Source organism: Otolemur garnettii, unplaced genomic scaffold, assembly GCF_000181295.1.
Source record: "Otolemur garnettii isolate 467f Iridium unplaced genomic scaffold, OtoGar3 scaffold00206, whole genome shotgun sequence".
Taxonomy (NCBI): Eukaryota; Metazoa; Chordata; class Mammalia; order Primates; family Galagidae; genus Otolemur; species Otolemur garnettii.
Window position 1 is genome coordinate 2361815 of NW_003852601.1, and position 9049 is coordinate 2370863.

Sequence of the window (9049 nt, forward strand, 5' to 3'; positions counted from 1 at the left end):
TAATAATCCACAGAAAATTAACCATCATTTCATATTTGACAATATTTCCAATACAGTTTTAATACATCAAATAAGACTAGTATGTTTTTTTCAGACTTTTAGTGGTCTTAATATTTCAAAAAGACCAAATTTAGAGTTCTGATTTTAGAAGATTTGTTAAATATAAAAGGCTTAAAATATTTATTTAAATAAGAGTACAAGTCAAAACATTCTAAATATAATACAGGTGGTTATATGGATGTAAACTAGAACATTTTTAAAGTTTAGTCTTCTCTAGTTAGACAAAATTCTAATACAGACAATGCAGAGAGTATTTCTTTCAGGCCAGGTATTGAAAAGGTAAAAAACAAACAAACAGATACACAACAACAACAACAACAAAACTTGCTGTAGTTTAGTTTTTTTAATTAAAGGGAAACAGGTAACTAAATTTTCTAAATTATAGTCAACTGTATCATATGCAAATTTCTTCCCAAATTTCTTTTTATGAGTTCTATTTAACCTGCACAATCTACTAACATGTTAAAGGTTCTGTTTTGTCCTTCTTTTTACCTTCTTTAAATAATTAGTTATTTTGTTTCAGGACAAAATTTATTACACAGATCTTTTCTTACACAATGTTTTTTTTTTGTTTGTTTGTTTGTTTAATCTTTTTCCCCCGCCCCCAAAGAAACACTTTTTGCAAAACAGTATCACAGTTTACAATAAATTTAGTCATTCACTTACCCAAACTGATAATTGTAAGATTTTTAAAGGAAAAAAATTCTTATTTTCTGACAGAGAAAAAACTCAGTTTCCCTAAACAATCCAATCATCTGAAGTATTACATTTTACAAATGACTCAGACATTTTTTGAAACATAACATGACATAGGCACCATCCCTAAAGTCTTTTTTGGTCCTCCTAAGTCTCACATGCCCATGTAACATCAAAGATGGCTGCAAAGGACAGGGTCTATCTGTGTTCTTAATTCTTTTACCAGGTTCAGAGTTCAAGATAAAAACAGGGTGACACCTGTGGCTCAAAGGAGTAGGGCTATGGCCCCATATTCAAGAGGTGGCAGGTTCAAACAGAGCCCTGGCCCACAAAAAAAGAAAAAAAAAAAGATTAAAAACCAGGAAGTCAGGACAGTTCAGTTTCTCCCAGTATAGCAAAGCGGCAAAGTTGGATCCGGGAAAAAGGGATCCTGTGGCCTAGACTGTGCTCTGTACTTGCTGGCCTAAGTACCACCAACCTATCCTCTAGGCTTCACCATAGCTACTTATCTAGACCTCAGAATTAGGAAGCTTAAAAAAGTCAAGAACATAAACTCACAGTAAAATCCAGCAAATATTTGCAGAGGTGTCAATTCTATAATCTTTGAACATCTGATTCAAAGATAACAGTTCTAAAGCTAGTTTTATTTATCAAAGAATACCAAAGTCATATGAACAAGAAAGCATTTAAGCTTTTTTTTTCTGTTTTTCTGATAAAAATACTTGAAGTGCTTATCTTTTGTTTTTCTTGAGCCAATTAGAGGTCTTTTGCATTATTTTGATAGTGAAATATCATAGGCATATGACATTTAGACACACAAACAGATGTATAGACAGAAGCAGAATTTATATTTGCTGGCTTTTAAACATATATTTTTTATTTAGACTATTACATTTTAATTATCTAATTTACTTAGCATTTTACCTACATTTCAGTTATTTTTCATTTAATCACTTTTACACCCTGTAAATTAATATATAAATATAGGTTTAATTGCTGCTTTTAAACATGTACATTTTACCAAAAGAAACAAGCCTAAGTATTTTAATCAAACTTGTTATTTTAAACAACGTAACATCATTATAATAGTATAAAGACACATTCTAAGGCCACTTTTCTCCAGAGTCAAGGTGAAACATCAGGCAGGCTCTATTAGAGTAATATTTCACTGACTTTTAGTTATAGGCAGGTACCCATACTGAGACCAATCAAACATTACACCCCAATGGGCTATCATTTGGGGTTGAGGCCTGAGCTCCCATAATACACATTAGATACAGAAAGACCAGATTTCTTGAGAACAAAATTAAAACTGATGAGAATTAAAGTTTTCAGTGCAGAACCATGAAGACTGATCTTTAATAATACTGACTAAATACAAAAATACCTGGGTTTTTTGAGAACAAAACCAGACTGATGAGGACTAAAGTTCTCTGCATGCAACCAGAATAAAGCAAGTGGACCTTAGTGAGGGATGATGATGGCAGATGTGTGAGAGCAGAGCGTGAAGACTCCCAGGTGAAATCTCTTGGCAGTGCTGCCAGGAACATTCATGCACTGCACCCCAAGCCCTGCCTATCCAGGCGACTGCTAAGCTTCCCCTGGGAACAGTGCTTATACAGTACTTACTAGAGCAATCTAGAAATCCCTTCATGTTGCCAGAAATGTTCCTGGACAAAGATAATCTGGCCACCTGTCATTGTCAGCCAATATGCAGAGACAGTGATTAGTCCACCAAATTTTATTTGTCAGAAGCCCAGCAGTTCTGAAGAACAGTAAGAGTAGCCTCTCTAAGATTGTTCTGTTCTTTCATTTCCACAGTTACAGTTGTTTACAGGAAAGATCACAATAATCCTTATTTTACATAATAGTCAGCACAACTCAGTGGCAATCTTTTGCATTTTCAATTTAAGAGTTAATTTTCTAAATTGTTCTATCTAAATCAAAAACTACAATAACCTTTATTTTAATTAATAATCAGTACAACTCAGTGACAATTTGTTCTAACATTTCCAATTCAAAAGTTAATTCCTAAATTATTCAAGATGAGCATCTATAGGGTAGAAGTTAAATTTACAAAACAGTAAAAATGAGAGACAGGAAGTGAAGATCACTTAGGAACTAAGACAATCAGACCAGCTGTGCCATGTCTGCCCTAGCCTGACAAACTCCCTTTTATTCTCACTTTGTGTGTCCTTTCATTCCTAGGTGTCCTTTCATTCCTAGGTGCAGGAAAACTGGGTGTTTTGTTCCTCCTGGCCCTGTCCTATGGGGTGAAAGATTCTGTCTTTCATTATTCATGGACATCCCCTGGGTGGAGAAGGGGCTCTTTTACCTTTTTATTCAGCTCTGGGCTCCTCTGAGTCTGGTCTGTTCCATAACTTCCCTCTCTTCTTTTCCTTCCTATTTCTCATCTTTGTCCTCACAATTTGTCTCAGTGGGATTGCTGAGTGTCTTAGTTTCTTTTCCTGTGATCTAACCCACAACTTCAACTGCTCTGAGTTCACATCAATCCAATTTTTCTCCTTCTGGACAGGGTTTGAGAAAGTATGCCCAGAAAAAGTGAGGTCTAAGAGAACAGAGGTCTTCTCAAGTAGACCCCAAGGATACACCTTTGAGGTCTACCAAGTGGTGACTCAGCTTTTAGAAATTTGTAGAAACTTAACTTCCTGGGACCTAGAAACTAATACTTGCTTGGATTTCCATAAAATCTGGCAGTTCTGTAAAAACTGGAGCCTGCCTCTCCAGCTTGATTCAAACTTACCAACGAGAAAGGTACTTGGGACAGAACTTCCAGGCTGGTGATAAAAAGGAGAAGACTGAGCCAGTTGGGGATCATGGTCATTTTGAATTCTTCTGTGCCATCGCTCCATCATGCCAAGTAAAATAAAGTCCTTCATCTTTTAAACACTGTGTTTGTGTGTTCTTTCTCTCCATAGTGCCTCATCCTCCTACAACAGGTCTTCTGATGAACGCTGTCTCTGGTCAGCCATGTTGTTACTAATCTGCTGGATTTGTGTTTCAATGTTTGTTTATGTGTCTCATGTGCATGTCTATGTATATTTGTGTGTCAGTATGGTTGCTTCCTGTGTCTGTGTCCTATGTGCTTGTGTGCTTCTCTTGTATATTTTATGTCTTGTGTGTCAGTGTGGTATTATTTTATATGTATACACATATACATATCTATTTGTATATCTGTGACCATATATGTCTCTACATCTATGTTTATATGTTCTATTTGTGAGTCCGTGTGTGTATGTGTGTCTTCAAGCAGAACCTATGTGGATTTCCACTTCTCTCCAACTCAGCCAGCTCAAGATTCACATACACATAGGAGGGTCTCAAGTAATGTTTGCACACTGATAAATTGCTCTGATATGCCCTTTCAACTTTTTTCTAGGAAGGTAAGATACAGTTGTGGAAGTAGCCTGGAGTCGTGGTTACTTATAGATACTGGGCCACAAAGAATGTGCACCATTTTCTCTGCTGCTCACTCATAATCTGTGAACTCCTACCACATGTACACCATCATTCCAGGAAGTACTAAGTTTCAAAATAAAGAAAAAGGTGAACTCCCTTGATTAATGTATCCATCTCTATTTCCACTCATCTTCAATCACCCATCCTTTCCGGCTTAGCTCAAGTATAGCCATGGAGTATGGAGGTTAAAAATTCACAGGTTTTGGAAAAAGATCAACTTGGATGAGAAATCTCATTTCTGACACTTACCAGTTGTGTGACGATGAGCAGGTTCTTTGGTGCTTCTGGACTTCAGTTTCCTATATCAGAAAAGGAGAATTTTAAGTGTTTCTTGCAAAGTAAGGCCTATGGGCCAGCGCAGAGCAGGAGTTCTATAAATGGTAGTCTGATATTATTTCTTCTATGAACACTTCTAACACTATTATGGAACTCACTAAAGACTGTTTAACATTTTAAATCTCAATAAATAATTCCCCTTGTATTAGTGTGTACATGTGTGTACCCAATGATGTGTCCACACAAGTGTGTCTTGCCTTTATCTATACCAAAATCTCACTAAGCCAGAGACCATGTATAACATTTCTTCCCTCTCACACAATATCCAAAACATCAAGAAAATCTTCAGCAGAATAGTGTGGTGCTTCATGGTATTGTTTTAGGAGTCATATTAACAAGAGATTGAATCCTGTCATCTTCTATATAGGTAGGTGATTCCACTATTCTGTGCCTTATACTCATTTGTAAAATGGGGATTTATTCAATTCAGAATTAATTCAATCAATATCTATTATATGGTATGCATTGTTTTAGACATAGAGGATAATAGCAGTGAATATGGCATACAAAATTCCCTGTATTTATGTTTATATTTCAGAGTGGAAAACAGACAACAAATAAGCCAGTAAATGTGTAATATGTCAAAAAGTGGTAAGTCCTACAAAGAAAAAGAAAAGTAGTACAAGGGAGTAAAGAGTGACAGAGAGAGATACAAGAGTAAGTGCAGTAATACCTACCTGAGGGATTGTGAAAACTAAATGCAGTAAGAGTAAAATATTTAAAAATAGTAGCTATCACTGCTACAGTTGTTATTATTTGTATGTACATACAGTGTAATTTATTTTTTAAATATCTGAGAAGACACAAGCATCAAATTGAATCATACTCATCTTACAATTGAGGAATTCGAGATCTAGATATATTTGACTTGTTCAAGGCCTCAGAATTAAGTAGGCACAGAGCCAGGTCTATCTTTAGGCTTCCTGACTTCCTTTTCAGTTCTCACTGACCAACAGAGCTGCTGAACCCACTACTGTGAGACTAGAAGTCTTTCCCAGAGAAATGCTGTACATGTTTTTCCCAGGATATTTCTCTATCTTCAGATCTCAGGAGGTCCTAAAAGATTTAATTAGCAGCTCAAAATATACACAGTCACCAAGCCAGGCAGAAATTGACATCTATTCAGTGTGCATGAGATTCTAGCTCTTTAACAGAGAAAGCTGTATGGGAGAGATTGTGTATGGGGGAGTGGGTAATGATAGTGGTAGGGTTTTAGTTGGAAAATATAGAAGGATAATTCTCTGAAGTTCGGGGTTCCCTGTAGTAGCCAAAACACAAGAGAAAACCAGCCGGGGGGGGGATTAAACCTGGGATATAGAGGGGTTTGACAAAATTCCATGTGATAATAATGCCTGAAGTCCTGGGGTATCCTGTTAGCCCTTGCACAATCCCACATAATCTATATGTAGCCTCTTCTTGGCAAGTATGTCTCTCTTTAGAGTCTCATGTCCTCTCTCTGTATAGGCTTTTCCCTTCCTGAACCAAGTCATCTCATATCCCTCCAATAAAAAAAGAAAACTAAGTTTAGATGTTACTTAAAGTGTAGTATAAGTTTGTTGGAAGTATTTGCCTTTTATGAAGAACTTATGTTTTCAAAGCTTAGTAGACTATAGGCAGTACTAACTTACAGTTAGACTACTGATGAAATTACAGTCATTCTGGGGCCTGAGAAGAAGAATTTCTGGAGCAGTTGAAATTTGCTAAAACACTTAATGCCACTATCTTGTATGTCAAAGGTCTATGACAATTGGAAGCCAATGAAAACTTCAACCACATGGGGTATACCACTATCAGACAAATGAGCTGGTGCACTGGATGTAAAATTTAACTTCCTGTTAAAAGTAAATAATAGACAACTTATGTAAGAGCAGGAGGGACATTAGTGGATATGGATTCTTCCTTACCACAAGAGAGGTGTGAATAATGGAAAAACAGATTCAAATAGCTTTCCAAAGTGAGATATGAGGTTTATCCACACATAACAGTCTTATCCATGTGCTTGCCAAAGCTTGAGTGCTTTGATGAGTAGAAAGCCCTTTCTCACCCTAAGCTCTTATACTCTGAAGCTTACAGGCATCCCACCCCCAACACCCTGTACATTTGCATAGGCTAAGCAGGTAGGGGTTAACAGTACAACTAATGAAAATTGCATAGGCTAACAAAGTTGATTTCTTCTCCCTGGATCAACCAAAACAGAAAACACCACCATACTGGAGTGATTAGATTCATCTCAAAGTTTGCCTCCAACCTCTGAATCTTATGGATGGAACCCAAAATAAACAAGGCCTGGGAAATCCAAGACCAGAGAGTCCCACTAGTTCCAGGGAAAGTCAAGTCAATACCCAGCAGGGAGAGGAATTGCTTCACTCACCATGGTACCTCCAGCCCCCACTGGATGGGGGTGGAGGAGTGCCTCAAATGACCTGTGCTGAAATAGGGAAGAAAGTGGAATGTGAGATGGGACTAGGACTTTGAGTGAGAGAAATAGGGAAGAAGGGGAAGTGAGCAGGCATAGATGCTGGCAGCCAGCAGGAGTTTGAGCCTCTTCAATCCTAATGTCTAGTGCACCAGAAGGCTGGAAAAGAGAACAGATGTGGCTCCGACCATGATGGGGATCTTACTGGCCTTGCTACTCCTGGGCAACCTAACAGTGTTCACCTATGATAAGGTAGCAAGTGTGGGCCTAGCTAACACTTCTGGTTCAGGAAAAAGACTTAGTGGGGGGGGGGTTGGTGTTAAATGCCTACAGAGAAAAATCTATTCCTGCTGGGCAGGTGAGTGTTCTCAGCCAATTCTGTAGGCTCTCTCAGCTTTGGGTAGAAGAGAAAGGGAGTTGTTGGTAGCTGATGAAGAATTTGGGAGCAAGTATGGATAGAATTTTAAAATTATTCCCTCTTGGAAAACATCTGTATGATTTTATAGTGTTTATTGTATCTCTGGGACATTGAGAAGTTTCCCAGTGCCACCCAAATTCCTCTTCCATTTGGTGTCTTTCACCTGAAATTCTACCATTAGCCTTAACACCTCTGTTCTCAGGCTTTAATCCCTGTTAATATATACATCCCCCAAAGAAGGAATGTGGGCCAAGTGTTGGATGGGACTATAGCGAATATGACCTCTCATTGTTATGAAGAAATCTTAGCCATATCTGTTCAAACCCAGTAGAAACTGGTTGTTCACTCTTTCCTGAGACCATCTAGACTATCCAGCAACAGATATCATCTAGACTCCAGAAGCAGCTCCAATTGTTAGAATTTTCTTACTTGTGTTGAACAAAGTCCATCTCCTTGTGGCTTCCATCTAAAACCCCGTATCTGCTTCTTAAAGCAACATAGAACATACTTGTTTCCTCTTCCCTGTGACAGCCCTTCAAAGGTCTAAGGACAGATATTATATTCACTTGACTCTTCTCTTCTTCAAGCTAAATAACCCCATTTTATTCAACTGGTCTTTATAAACCTGTTTTCTTATCTCTTCCTGAGCTAGCTCACTTCCATGTGGGCATGGCTTGTTTTGTGTGGGCTGTGTGGAATGGAAACACAGCCCAAAAGAGGTTGGAGCATCCCATAGTAGCATTATTTCTTTGGGTCTTCCTCCACCCTTATTTACACCCCTAAGAAGTATTATCACTTTTCAAGAAACAAAGCCAGAGTAAGAGCTAAATGAGACCCAAGATAGGGTACAGGGATTCTTGCTCTACTCCTTCCATCTTATTTCTTCTCCCTAGAGGAAAAGGCTGTATGAGTGTTAGTTTGGTGTCACTTGGGGGGTCAAAAAGAATCCAGCTTTCTATAGTTGTCTCAGATTAGGTTACTCTATCCTGGGATGCTGTAACCCATCAAAGGCTAGAACCTCAGAGCTAAAAAACATCCTGAATGATCTCAAGCAAGAGGGAAGAGAATTTGCCCCAGCCTACAGAATATTAGCATCAGAGTTAATTCTCCCCCAAAATAGTGTTCCTTCTAAAATACAGCATTTTTGTTCTCTAGTATGTTTTAGAGTATATTTCTCTGCCTTCTCTAAATGTGTTGGATTGAGCTGAGAGTTACAGAGGCAGGCCTGAAGCTCAGGGAAACATTTTATAAATGTCAAATTTAAATCCTCTATATGTGTGTGTGTGCACAAGCATGTGTATACTCACATGTGTCTTGTCTCTTCTCCTGCTTGTGAGATTATCCAGTTCTGAAAATTGGCTTTTCATTTGTGTATGGGATTTCTCACTGTAGACCCGAGACTCAGGATATACTGAATGGTGCCTTTTGTGTTCCTATACCTTTTTTTTTTTTAATTAAATGATAGCTCTATATATTAATGCAAACAGGGGGTACAGTGTAGTGTTTTCATATACATTTTGAAATACTTTCATCAAGCTGGTTCACATGAATTTCATGTCATTTGCATAGTCATTGTGTCAAAACATTTACATTCTATCTCTAGAAAAGTTCACTTGTACCCTTGTTAGACAGAAATATAGGTG